The sequence below is a fragment of the Equus caballus genome, chromosome 22 (assembly GCF_041296265.1).
Source record: "Equus caballus isolate H_3958 breed thoroughbred chromosome 22, TB-T2T, whole genome shotgun sequence".
NCBI classification, from domain to species: domain Eukaryota; kingdom Metazoa; phylum Chordata; class Mammalia; order Perissodactyla; family Equidae; genus Equus; species Equus caballus.
Window position 1 is genome coordinate 32,946,220 of NC_091705.1, and position 15,084 is coordinate 32,961,303.

Genomic DNA, 15,084 nt, shown 5'->3' on the forward strand with positions numbered 1-15,084 from the left:
CAACATTCGTAACTAAATGATTTGAATCAGAAGTGACACTTCACTTCTACTCAGGTTTCATTGGCTAGAGCCCGTCATAGGCCTCGCCTAACTTTAGTGATGTGAGGAAATGAAGGCCTCTCTGCACCTAGAAGTGGAGAAGAAATGGTAATGTCCACAGCAGAGTCTATTTCATCTATGTACATCTCTGAAAGCTGGAAATTGTCACTTCTATTAAACCAAGTAAGACTCCCTGTAATTAACCCCAGTGGTCTTGATTCTATTCCTCAGACTACAGACAGTCTGTCGCTGTTTGTATAGGAAAGATGTCTGGATATTGAAAGATGGTTTTCAGGTTCATTAACATTCTTCTTCTTCAGCTCCTCAAGAGTCCAAGCCCTTTGAACCATCCTATTCATCCTGGGACATCCTCCAGTTTGTCCCTCTTAATGAGAAGGGACTAGAACAGGAAGCAACAGTCTACATGTTGTCTGTCAGTATATGATTACCTAGATTATCACTATTTTCTATTTGCCTGACTTACACTGGGCTTCTATTAACAGAACCAACATACAGTTTTTCATTAATCACAACAGATGTGCCATCAACTTTCTCCACCAAAAAAATACCTGCCATAAGCTTGATTCTACATACATAAATGTGACTGCATTTCTGGAATGCATGTACAGAGTCACATTTACCACTTTTGAGTTCCATCTTCTTTGACGGATTCAATTACTACAGCCTATCATCATATTCTCCACCATCTGCAAGCTTTTGGACATAATTTTTCTCTAACTTCATCCAGATCATTAATATAAGTAATGACCTGGAAAATGCCAATAGTAGAGCTCTGTGGCACCTACTAGAATCTGTCTTCCAGACTGGCATTCATCTGTTCATTAGAATCTTTGGTTGGTTATCTAACTAGTCACTCATCTCGTCAATTGCTTATGCACTCAGATCCTACTGCTGTATTTTTCCACCAAAATAGCTTAAGAATAGGGTCAAATTCACTTCAGATACTGATACTCTTTCTACTGCATTTTCCCAACCTATCAGCCCAAGAACTCTCTTGAAGAGAGAAGGTTGGGTTGACATGACTTTTCTTTGGAACAAGTGTCTCTTATTCTTTACTATTTTTTTTAATGCTGAAAGTTTTTTTAGAATAAATAATTGTTTTATTTTATAAAATGGAAAATGCAGGAATGTTAAAAGAATACAACACATCATGGTTCAAATATATGAAGTATTCATTTGAGGTAATCATATGAAATTTGAAGTGTGCTATATTTCAAGAAAGATTTGCATGTTACTAAGCATTTAAAAATAAATCTTGAAGGAAATATACGGAACCTTAAAAATTATTACACAGTTAATTTGAAGTATAACATACCTGCAGACAAGTATACTAATCTTAAATACTGCTTGCTGAGTTTTTCGCAAAGTAAACACACATCTATGACCAGCACTCAGATCAAAACAACCAACATTACCAGCACCTCAGAAGTTTCCTTCATGCTCCCTCTCTGTCACTTCCTCCCCATAAAGGTGAATGCCAACCTGCGTTTTGCAGGAACGTTCTCTTTAAAATGTGTCCCATTAAAGGGAATCCCAGGTAGCCACATGTTTATTTTATTGCCTTGTCTTTCTCATTGGGTCATTTGTGAGAATTTTCTAATTCTCCTCAGAATCATCTTCCCTTCCACAGTTGCATGCATGACTGTGAGCCATTTCCTAACCTCACCTCCTCCACCTCGCATCTCTTAAAATCTGTTTTCTATAATCCAGAGTGCATGTCCGACTATGCTTAACTCTCCCTGACCCTCACAAACATGACACTGACATATCCACTTTTGCCCAAGTTCCTGATGCCTTTAATTCCATAACCAATTTGTCTTTGTTGGTTTGAATTAGGTACAGAATAACAAAGTCCTGAGTCACTTTCTTGACCTTCTGGGTGGTTGAACTGCTGGCAAGAAAGTCAGGAACATGATAGAAATTCTGCATCCTATCATATGGGAAGTCTGGCCAGTACACATATACCCAAAGTCCCCCAATCAGTCCAGTAAACAGGAAACGGATACTTTCTTTGTGCCAAGATTGTATACGGCTTTGGAAAAAGGAAAAACATTTATTGCATTTTCTGTTCTATCTCCACAGTACAATACAATGTCACTTCTCCATCATTTTAACCTCACTCACATCCCACTTGCCACTCCAGACTTGCAAATCTGCACACAGATATACATCATCTTGGGTCAAATATACTGTCCTGTTGTGCTTCTGTTGAGACATGCTTCTACTCAAGGCTCTGCCAGTGCTGTGTAATATTAACTGGCTGTGCAATATTAACAAGTCACTGAACCTCTCTGTGGTTCAATTTCCCCATGACTCAAATGACAGAGAAAGGGGTGGAGAAGGCTACTTTGGTAGGGTAGGCAGGAGATTCTAAGGTTGCTTCAAGTTCTCAAATGCTGAGTCTGGTTTCAGCTACTGGCAGTACTCCTGCTTTCTCAGTACACTGTCTTCTTAACAGCATTCCCCATCACCTCAGCCCAACAACAAATAGCTTTTTTTCAGTAAGCTATCACCTACTTTATTTCCCAGAATGCCTCACGCCTACTTCGTTATCTTCTTATAACCTCCATTTGAGACTAGGCCAAGTCTGACTCATTCAGCCATCTATCCATTTATCCATCCATCCATCCACCATCCATCCATCCTTCAACTATTTACTGAAATTATAGGCTATCTCTCTAATTGAAGGGCTTACAGTGTGGTGTCCAAGGCATCAAGTATTTCCGTAGCTTCTGTTTATTATCCATAAGGACTTAGGTTAAATTGTACTGCCAACCTGATCAAAAAGCCCTAGGTACCTGGATAACACATACAATTCTTACTCTGCTGCCCCATTAGACTCCCTTATTCAGTAGGATGGGGATTTAGCCCTGACCTCACAGTTTTCAAATAGTTTTCCCAGTTACCCTAACTCATGCCTTTGTCTTCTCTAAGACTGAGCTGCCCCACTTAATATGATGTGATTTAGCCCTGACTCCAGTCTTTCCATAGTTTTCCCAGTTGCTTTGACTTGTGTCTTAATTTTCCTCTAAGACTGGGCTGGGACCTCCATTTATCTCTTTATTAATTTGGTCAGCCAATCAACAAATATTTATTGATATGATCATTACTGATTATTGATCATTATTGAACGATCACCGTGGGCCAGGCATTGTGCTGGATACTGGTGTTACAAGAATGAGAAAAATAGACGTGGTCCCTGTCCTCAAGGAGCATGCAAACATTATTTTTCTAATATTTGTGACAAATATTATATAACTATTCTCACAAGTAAATGTATGATTACAAGTTGGAGTAAACACTATGAGGAAGAAGAGCTAGGCGCTACATACATGTAAGGAAGAGGACACGGGATGTGGGTGGGAAGGAGGGTGCTTTACTGCCTTGAGCAAGGACCATTTAACCTGAGACCTGGAAGATAAATAGGAGTTAGATATATGAAGTATCAAGGAAGGGTGTCTCAGACTCAGGAACAGATGCGCAAAGGTCTGAAAGTAGGAAAATGTATGGTGCAGTCGAAGACATAGAGAAGTCTGGTATGGTTACAACATAATGAAGTACACGGAGAATGATATGAGGTGAAGCTAGAGACATATGTCTGGTTGAACCTTTTAGACTGTAGAGTTTTGGTCTATATTTTAAGAACAATAGGAAGCCAACGAAGAGCTATGAGCAGGAAGAATAAAAATTTCAGACTTAACATTTTTTAAAATGTAGAGGCTGCTGTATAGAGAATAAACTTATGGTGCAAGAGAAATTAGTTGGCGGGAAGAGTGTGGTGATATAGTCTAGCCAAGAGATGGTAGTGGCTTGAACCAGGAGAGTGGCTGCACAGATCGTGTCCCAATCTCCCTCACCTTTGGAAAGCATATTTCGGCTCTGCCTGAGCCCAGAGAGCTCCCACCACCCCACCCCACCCCACCCCACGTTTCGGGGTCAGTCTGGGCTTCTGGTGCTGATAACTCCTGGGTCCTCAGTCTGGTCTTCCTGCATCCTATCTTCCCTTGATTTTCTTCCATTGCACTGATCCCTAAGCTGTTGTTTGGCCTCAGTGTGGCTCATCCACTTAGCATGTGTCAGTTCCGGAAAGAATCACCACCAAAATTAAAAAAAAAAAAAGAGAGAAAAGTTCTATTATCTTAAGGTACCTACTTTGAATATATTTTTTTATTCTTATAGCAAGGCTATGAGATGAATACCAGAATGCTCATTTTTTTTCCTCATGAAACAAAATTAAATAAAATTTGCATGGTTACACAATAGTAAGCCAGGCTAAAACATAAAGTGACCTTTAAGCAAATGGTCTTCTTTTCTGAGGTTTCTATAGGCAAATAGGTCTTTGCCACTGAGGTCAGATGCCCTGCTTTCTTGGTTTGTCCACAGGCACACAATGACATTGGAGCACAGCTATATTTTGGAAAACTGGCTAAGCAGTTTATGTAGAGAAATTCTACATTTGATGTGAAATTGATGTGAAACAGGACCCTGAGCAATCAGAAGGCCAATGATGGAAAACAGAGGCAGACAGACTCTGGAAACTTTGAGCAGCCCAGAACCATTAGAACTAGGTAACCTGGCAGGCTAATCTTCTGGAAAAAAATGAGTGAGGAATGCTTTTTAAGGCAGGAGAGGGCCAGAGTAGCATTTGAGCTATAGCTCCCTAATAAGCATGTATGCGCAATCTGCAGACCCTCAGTCACCAAAAGGAAGAGGCAAAGCAGAGCCGCAGGCTGTGGGACAGTTGGCTATTGGTGGCATACTCTTCCAACTGGATAGGTATCCACCACCAACCTTATGAGATCTTCCTGGAAGGCACTAGGCTCTGCGTCAGGCAATAGCCAGTGCCCTGAGCCAGACTCTAAGGGAGGACGCTCCCAAGAAATATGGAAGCCCATTCAGAAAACTCACAATTAGACTCAAGCTCTGAAGATCTTTTGTCTTCTCTCTCTAGATGCAGACTCTATTTCCTCACCTCCATGACTCTCTGGAACTCACCTCAATCAGATTGCTCTCATCAAGGTCAACAAAAACTTTCATGTGGTCACTGCTCCAACCCCGTCTTCCTTAATCTCTCATCAACATCACTTGCAACTATCACTCCCTCCTTGACTCTTTTTCTCCTCTTCCCTTTTGGGTCACTCTGCTCTCTAGGTTTTTCTCTTACCTAACTATCTGTTCCTTATCCATTTTTAAATTTTTGCTAGGCATTTATCATCTGCTTGACCTCCAAACATTGGAGTGGCCTAGTTTTATATCCTCTTTCATCTATATGCGAATTCTCTCACTAAGAGACTGCATTCAGTCACAAGGCCTTAAATATTGAGTCCTTATGACTCCCAAATTTCTACTTTTAGCACTGGTATTCCTGAGATTCAGGTTCATATATCCATCCATCTACTTGAAATATTCACAATAAATTTACAAACCTCCAAAAGAGAATTCTATTATTCCCTTCATTTCCACTCCAGGCCCTATACACTACCAGTTTTCCCCATTTCAGTAAGTGTCACCATTATCTACTCAATTGATTAAGTCAAAAACCCAGAAGATTGGATTGGTGGTTACCATAGGGGAAGAGGTGAGGGGGGAGGGCAAAAGGGGTGATTAGGCTCACATGTGAAGGGATGGACTATATTTAGTTTTCAGATGGTGAACACGATGTAATCTACACAGAATCTGAAATATATTATGATGTACATCCGAAAATAAATAAAGAAATTAATTAATTAAAAAAAACTCCTAGGATTTATCCTTTATTCTTCTAGTTCCATCATCTCCCTCAACCAATCAATTCCTGCTGGCTCTCGGCAGTTGAAGAAATGGTAACCATCTAACACCAAATCTCCCCACATAGGCTTCAAAAACAACAGAGGAAAACAAGAAGAAAAAAATAAAGCTATACAAAATCCACAACCTCAGCATAATTGAAATACAGAGAACCCTTAAGACTTCACAGTCCCTGTTAGTAGAAAAACAAGCACCATAGATGAATGAAATATTTCTAAGGCTCTCAACACAAGACTTTGTGGACAGGGCCATATGGAAAACCAACAGGAAAGAGAAAAGAGGTAAGCTAACAGAGGGTGTAAGATTAATCTAAAATGATATCCATAAAGACCAAGTTTATGTGTGTGAGAAATCTGAAAAAGAATACTGGTAGATTAAGGCAATGAGTATGTGGAAAGGACTTGGAAGCATACATAATTCAAGGTGATAATCTTCAATAGGTATCACCTATGAGGGAAAATAAGGTGAAAAAAAAGGGAGAAGTGCTGTTGGGAGATTGGATGATGAAAGGCAAAAGAGACAAAAGGGGGAATTTTAAGAGCCTATAAATAAAAAATGAACAACAGCAGCAACAAGTCAGAGAACATACAACCACCGTCCCCTATGATATAAAAAATCAGCCATCCATTAAAAAAACGTACTTCACTGCCCTATCAGAACAGTGTGCTTTTGAACTAGGAATCTTGTAAACCCCCTTAAATCTACAAAATGAATAAATGGAAGGAGCCAAATAAAGCTACTACATGAAGAAAACAGAAAATAAAATTTCCAAGTGATAAAAATCCATCCCCTCAAAAGTCAATTACAAACCAGAAGAAACTTGTAACACAACATTCCAAACTGAATTAAATTTCCTCAAACAACTTTGAATTGGAAATGAAAAGATTAAAAACTGAAATGTATTTAAAAATCACCCCCCCCCCCAAAAAAAAAGAGGAGAGAGAGTTGATTGAACTCAGGAAAGTGAGAAAGAAAAAAAGACAAAAGCACTTCAGAAATGAAGATTAAATTACAAGCTGTCCAAAGGAAAATTTTAATACGGGGCATTGAAGAAAGAGCAAAACAACCAAGAAAATGAAAATGACATAAAGAAAAAGGTAACAAGGGTCAGTGAAAGAGTGACTTAAAGGGAAGACAAAGACTCAAAATCCCTGAGAAGAGAGAATAAACAATTGGATAGGCTAGGATTTATAACAATAATCCAAGGAAAATTTCTGGAATTAAAAGCCTGAGCCAACATATTGAAAGGACCCAAAGACTGGAAAGATGAATTCCAAGATCCTAGTAAAGCTATTTAATTAAAAAAAAATTCTCAAGGACTCCAGGAAAAAATATCAATAGTTCACAAGGGCAAGAGAATTGGGCTGTCAGGAGATGTCTCCAAATCAAGACATAAGGTCAAGAAATATGGAGTAGCATTTTCAAGAAACCCAAAGAAAGAAAGTACAAACCAAGGATTTTATAGCTATCCAAGTGTCTTTCAAATATCAAAGCTAGAAGAAAATAACTTTCAATATTCAATAACTCAGAGAATGCTTTACTCATGAGTCTTTCTTGAGGAATATACCAGAGGGTAAACTTCATCCAACAAAGAGATGAGGAAATTTCAGCAAAAGGACTGACGGTAAGCATTTAAGATATTTAATTGTAAATCTAAGACTAAAACAAGGTAGAGACATTGTTGGAAGCAGAATATTTAATTGTTATATTTTTTGATAATGTAGAAATAATGGAAGCAAAATGAGAAAGAGAAGAAATAGGGAAAGGGGAGGGTAGAATAACTTCATGGATTATTGTACAGGCAATAGATAAAAGTCAACAGATACCATCAAAAACTGACAAACCAGTGATGTCTGAAAGATGGTGGAATAAGAGTTTTCAGCACTCATCTTCCCATGAAACATAATTTTGACAACTACCCATGGATGATAGTACCTTTGTGGGAGCTCAGAAGTCCAGCAGAGGTCCCAGCACCCCATTGGAGCAGGAAGTCTGAGAATAGACGTGTTGAAGAGGGTGAGTGGAGCAATTTCACTTTACTCATGTCACCTGTCACCCAAGGTGGCATAGCTCCGTGCCAAGAGAGTTCCTTTCAGCCCATGATTTCTCCCACAGGGGAAAATGAGAGCATAGTGAGTGCCCGGCTTCCCCAGCTATGCAAGATGCTGCCCAAGAGGCCCATTTCTTTCTCATGCCAACCAGAACACTGAGTGGATTAGCCCTGCTGAATAGTCTGGGGCCGCTAGGAGCAGGGAAAAGAAAATGTGGGATATACAGACAATGGACTACTACTGAGTCTTAAAAAAGAAGGAGAGCCTGCCATTTGCAACAACGTGGATGAACCTGGAGGACATTATGCTAAGTGAAATAAATCAGACACAGAGAGACAAACACTACGTGATCTCACTTACACGTGGAATCTAAAAAAGTTGAACTCATGAAAGTAGAGAGTAGAATGGTGGTTGTCAGGGGCCAGAGGGTGGGGTACACGGGGAGATGTTGGTCTAAGAGCTATGCAGGATGAATGAGATCTGTGTAATACTGTGTCCTATGCTTGAAATTTGCTAAGAAAGTAGATCTTAAGTGATCTTACCACACGCGGTGGTAACTATGTGAGGTGGTGGATATGTTAACTAGCTCAATTATGGTAATCATTTCACAATGTATATGTATATCAAAACATCACATTATACACCTTAAATGCATATAATTTTATTTGTTAATTATACCTCAATAATGCTGGAAAAAATTGCTGACAAACCAGATAGGAAAGGGTTAAATAAGAAAAGAGAGGATTAAAGGTGTTGAAAATTCTAAGGACAAAGGTAACTACAAGAACAAAAATACAAACCGTTCTAAATATCAAAAGAAATTTTAAAATAAAAGAGTAAGAAAAACACATCAGCAAGTATTACAAAATTAACAAATTATGACCTAAAGAATATATGATCAAGTTGAGACCAAACACATCAGGCATATCAACAAATGTGAATGGATTTAACTCACCTAATTAAATGAAAAAGATTTCAAATTGTCTGCTAAAGTAAGACCCAGCTACCTGCTGTATACAAAGGTCACACCTAAAACAAAGGAATTCACAAGGCAACAATAAAGGAAAGGGAGAAACGATAAATGGCAAATGAAAAAAAGAAAGCAAGCAAGCAGTAATAGTGATCTTGATATCAGACAGAGTAGAAAGCAATTTGAAAAGCATGAAACATAACAAAGGACACGTTTTAATGCTTAAACCCACAATTACCAAGAAATATAACGGGTATGAATATCTATGAACCAAAACTCACAATAATTACCTTTATAAAGTAGAAACGACAGGAGTTGCAAGAATAATAGAAGACTACTGTCAGTTTAAAATAGATCAAGTGGCAAAAAAATAGACAAGGGTATATAAGAGCTAACATAAAATAAAATAAAAGACCTTGTGGATTGGATCAAACCCTACAGCCTGATAATAGAGAAAAACCTTCTATGAGGTTAGGAAACATTCACAAAAATTGACCACATGTTAGCTAATTAAGAAAGCATCACTATATTCCATAAAGTAGAAATATAAGAATTTTCTATGGTTACAATGTAATAAAATGAGAAATCATTAACAATATTAAAAAACTGAACAGGTCCCGCCACCTGGAAATTTACAAAATAATTTCTTTTGACCAACTCCTGGGTGAAAGGGGAAGCTGTAAACAAAAATGTAAATAGTTTTAAACATAATATAACGAAAACTGTACATATCAGAGTCTATGGAAAACGTTTAAAGCAGTGAGCAGATGACAGTATATCAGTAAAATGAAGGCATAAAAAAATTAACTATATTTCCAGCACAAAAATCTAGAAGAGGAGCAAAAAAAAATGAGCCAAGAAGTACATAGAAGGGAATAATAAAGGCAAAAGTAGAAATTATTGAAGTAGAGAAGAGAAAAATGGTAGAAAAAAGAGAAAAAGAGAAGGAGCACCAACTACAAAATAAGAAATGACAAGGGGAAAATAACCATTGAAAAAAAAACTTAAAAAAACGAGACTACTTTTCAGATCTCTGGAAATAGTTTGAAAAGCTAAATGGAACTGATAATTTCCTGGGAAAATACAGCTTATAAAAATGGACTCTATTAGAAACAAAAACCTAGACTGAGTCCCATAGAAGAAATAGAGGAAAATAACAAGGAAATACCCCATAAAAAACCCACCGTGTCCAGATATTTTCCCAGGGAATTTCTACCAGGCCATTAAAGACAAAAATAGTCCTAACATAAGTTGTTCTAAAGCATGGCAAATGAAGGAAAACTTTCTTATTCTTTTTATGAAGCCAGCATGACATTGACACCTAAACTTGGTAAAGACAATACAAAAAAGAAAAAAAGAGAAAATTATAGACCAATTTTACAAATTTGTGTAAAACTATTAAATGACACGTTAGCAAGCAGAATCCAACACTGCATTGAGAAAAATAAAATGTCATGATCAAGTGGAATGTGACCTAGAAATGGAAGGTTGGTTTGATGGTAAGAAATCCATTCAAACAAGATACCATATTAATAGATCAAAGGAGAAAATCATATTATTATCTCTATTAATGCAGAAAAAGAATTTGACACAATTCAACACCCAATTCCTGATTAAAAAGAGAACATACTCAAGAAAATAGGTATTGAGGAATATTTTCATAATATGATAAAATTATATATCTTAGTCCTAAAACCAGCATCTTACTTAATGGGGATCTAGTAAAGGCATTCCCACTAGGATCAAGAACAAGAGTGGGATGTCTTCTATCTCCTTTACACTGTACTGGAAGTACTAGCCAGTGAAATTGGATAAAAGAAATCAATTAGAAGCATGCAAATTTGAAAATGACTTTAAAATATCTCTGTTTGCAGATGATGTAACAGTATATCTGAAAGTCCTTAGAGAATCAATGACAAAAGCTGAAAGCATATAAAATTAACGTGCAACCAATAGTCAGAGGACATCATGACAGCAAATCTCATTAACAATGGCAACAAAGATGAAATCTTTGGTAATAAATTTAGCAAGAAGATTAAAACCTATGTGAAGAAAACTTTACAACACCCCTAAAAGGCAGAAAAGTGGACTTGAACAAATAGAAAGATATCCTCTGTTCTCAGCTAGGATAATTCAACATCTTAAAGATGTCACTTCACCCTAATTAATACATAAATTTAATGCAATCCAAGTAAAATTACCAATAGGCTTTTTACTGAGTTGGACAAGTTGACACGAAGCTCATATGAAAAAAGGAACACAGAAGAAGAACCAGGAAATCACTGAAAGAGAAAACCCAGGTGGGGGGACTTGCCCTACCAGGTGTTAAAGCATGAAGCCTCTGCAATTCTGACAGTGTGGTACTAGTGCGTAAACAGGCTAGTGAAAGAGAATGCAAAATCCAGAGAAAGACCCAGGAGCATACGAAATTTTAAAATATGAGAAAAGTGGCATGTCAAATTATGGGGGCAAAGATGGACTTCTTAATAAATGTTGCTAGGATAAGTAACAGCATTTGGGAAGAAAAGATAAAACTAGATCCATACTTTACACTATGTACGAAATTAAACACCAAACATCAGAAATTGTAATGTAAAAAAACAACGAAACTATACAAGTACGAGAAGCAAACATGGGTGAATTCCTTTATAACCTTGGTGTAAGAAAAAGCTTTTTCACTATGACTCAAACTCTGGATGCAATAAAAAAGAAAATAATTGACGCGTTTGACAAATATATATGAATTTCTTATTTTTTTTGGTGTGGCAAAAACACCATAAGCAAAGTCAAAAGATAAATAACAGGGGTCGGCCCCATGGTGTAGTGGTTGTGTTCACGTGCTCCGCTTCTGTGGCCCAGGGTTCAGGGATTTGGATCCCAGGCATGGACCCATACACTGCTCATCAATCCATGCTGTGGTGGCATTCCACATACAAAATGCAGGAAGATTGACACGGATGTTAGCTCAGGGCCAATCTTCCTCACTGCCTCCCCCACCAAAAAAAGATAAATAACCAACTGGGAAAATTGCAACATATAGCACAGGTAAAGACTTAACATCCCTGATATATAAATAGTTCTTAAAAATTGAGGAGAAAGAAGATAAAAAAATCTGATAGAAAATTGGGCAAAGACATAAAAAGGTAATTCAAAAATTACGTAAAATTGTCTTCTAAATATATGAAAAGATGTCAACTTCACTTATAACAAGAAAAGTAAAACTATATTGAGATAAAATTTTTTACGTATAACTTTGACAAACATTAAAGTTAAACCACACAAACTGTTGGCGACGATATGGAGAAACAGTCTGATACACTTCTGGGGGAAATGCAAATTGACTGAACCCTTAAGGAAGGAAATTTAGAAATATCTAGCAAAACTACACATTTGCCCCCTTTTTGATCCAACAATTCCTCTTCTAGGAATGTGCCCTGAAGACATACCTCCAACAGTAATATATATATGTGTGTGTATACACACAAACACACACACACTCCTTTGTTGCAGCAATATTTGCAATTGAAAAATATTGGAAACAACATATATGTCCATACACGAGAGTATGAGAGTAATTGAATAAACTAAGATATAGCTATATAACAAAATACCATGCAGCTGTAAAAAAGAATGTGGAAATCCTCCATGAAGTAATACAAAGTGGTTTCCAGGCATCCATATTATGTTACCTTTTCTATAAGAAGGAGGGGAAATAAAATATACATGAATTTCTTATTTTTCCCCCCAAAATTTACAGGAAACTAACAACATTTGTTTCCCTCAGGAGATGGTGGGAATGGGGTGAAAGAAATGATGTGTACTTTTTCTCCATGCACTTCTTTTGTACAGCTTAGACTTTTGGAACCATGCTATAATATTTTACATATCCCCTCCCAAAAAACCCAATAAGGATGGGGAAAGTGAATCTAAAATTAGAAACAAAACCCAGAGAAACAAATGAATCTAATTGTATTTTCAATAAATATATAACCATACCCTAGGGACAGGAAAAGAACTAAACCAAGTAACTTTTGAACACGATATTTTATACAGCCTCACACTTAATATAGCAAGAACTATAAGTATGTATTGAATCCTAATTAATAAGTTTGTTTTACAAAGTGATATAGGCTAGTAATTCTGAAAATATCTTCTGGGTATTCTAGGGTTGAACAAATAAGTAAACGTATTGAGAATAATGAAAGTCAAGTTTCTCACTATCAAGAGAAGTAAGTTAAAATATGAGTACGGGGGTGAAGATTGGAATGAATCCTGTGACGTTGGATTGGAATTAGGGGTATCATTATAAACTTGTGGTTTTAAAGAGAACGGGAGGGATGGAGGTGGGGTGGAAGGGGGCAGAGAGAGAGAGACAGAGAGAGAGGAAATTATATAGATATTTGCACAGCTTGGGTTGATGTTCAGCGAGAGAGCCTAGTAGCAATGATAATTTCTCACTATGGGGTTGGGGTAGAGGAAGCACAAAATGTTGTGCCAGAAAGAAAGTTTTCAAGGACTGATAGGGACCTGTCAGAAGGACCTAGGTACTTCCCTGAAGGCTCCCTCCTTATAGTTTCAGGGCCTGGGCAGAGGGACAAAAGGAAGCCACATACTGTTTATTTAAATGTTCAAATTGATGGGTCAAGCTAACAAGCTGTTAAATAAAATATATTCCATCCACCTTTTCTTTCAGGGCAAAGCACAAATTCAGTCCCCCGCTCCCATGAATTACGCAGTTGAGTTTCCCATATTTGGGGAAATCACAGGGGTCAGCACATGGGAGTGCAATGGATGAGCCTGGCCCTGGGAAAAACACCTTCGTGATCCTGGTGTCTCCCCTGCCAGGTAACTCCATCCTGCTACTTTGAAAAATGTGTGTGTGTATATACATATATAAATGAAAAGATAGGTGTATGGCTTTTACATGACTAAAGGTTGGCAAAATATTAAAAGAAAAAAGGACATTGGAACCAACTTGATGGGGCTCTTACCAGCTAAGACTGGGATCATTTGAGTGTAAAAATAAATGATGGCAATGGGTTGTTACCTATTGAATAAAATAAGAGTCTATAAGTTATGACTAACAGAAATAAATGAATACATTAAAAACAGGGGACAAAGGAGAGCTCATCCTCACAAACACTTGCAGAAGGAATGGTGGATTAGAAGATCATCATTTGGCAAATACCTTACTAATTGATTTAGACAAGAATTGTCAACAAATGCTAAAACTGAGAAATGAAGTTTGATGAAGAACAAGATGTTTATATAGTCTAGAAGTATATCCTTACAAAACGCATACACATTAAAAAGAAATAGTAACTTTATGGTGGAGAAAACCTTGGTGGACAACACTCTAAGTGATCTAAGTGACATCACAGTAATGAGACACGTGGATATCATATGCCTCCTGATATGATGCACTAAGAACTCAACATTGCTTTTGCAGTATTCCTGCCAAAAAGGCATAACCAGAATCTAATGGTGAGCAAACCTTAGACAAACCCAACATGAGGGACATTCTACAAAATAACCAGCCTGTCACTTTCAAGAATTAAGGTCATGAAAGCCAAGGAAAGATTGAGATGCAAGGAATCTAAAGAGGCATGAGAACTAAATGTAACATGTGACCCTGGATCAGATTTTTAACAAATTTAATGTAAAGGACATAACTGAGACAACTGGGAAAGTTGGGGCTAACAGTACTACATCAACATTAATTTCCTGTAATTGCATTGTATTGGAAATGCGCCTCGAACGTTTAAGTGTAAAGAGGTGATTGATCAATTGATAGTAGATCGAGAGACAAATAGACAGATAGAGGGGGTAAGGGGAAGGGGAGATAGAAACAGAGAGACAGAGAGAGAGAATGGAATGATAAAGCAACCATGGTAATCTGTGAGCAATTAAGGAATTGGGGTGGACAGTTTATGAAAGCTCCTTATACTATTCTTCACGCTTTTCTGTTATATTGAAATTAACCTGAAATAAGGAGTTAAAAATATTTGGCGAAGCAGAGGGAGTGATTTGGGGTAGAGAGGAAAAAAGATTGGCCGTGGATTAATCACTGTTGGCCAAGCTGAGTGATGGGGATACAGAAATCAATCTATTACCCTCTTTATTTTTGTACATGTTTGAACATTTCCATATTAACACATTTTTTAGAAGGAGAGAACAATAAATATTTTTCCATATACTGAACACATCATGTTCTCT

At 37.4% G+C, this 15,084-nt stretch overlaps 1 protein-coding gene and 1 non-coding gene across 18 annotated transcripts in view; both read right to left on the reverse strand.

Annotated features, from left to right (window-relative positions):
* PTPRT (protein tyrosine phosphatase receptor type T) overlaps window positions 1-15,084 on the reverse strand; it is a 1,024,383-nt gene that overhangs the window by 188,830 nt on the left and 820,469 nt on the right. The gene's annotated exons all lie outside the window — the stretch shown is intronic.
* Window positions 13,559-13,721, reverse strand: LOC111770066 (U1 spliceosomal RNA). Its single transcript, XR_002803010.1, has one exon. It is a non-coding gene; the product is annotated as a U1 spliceosomal RNA (small nuclear RNA).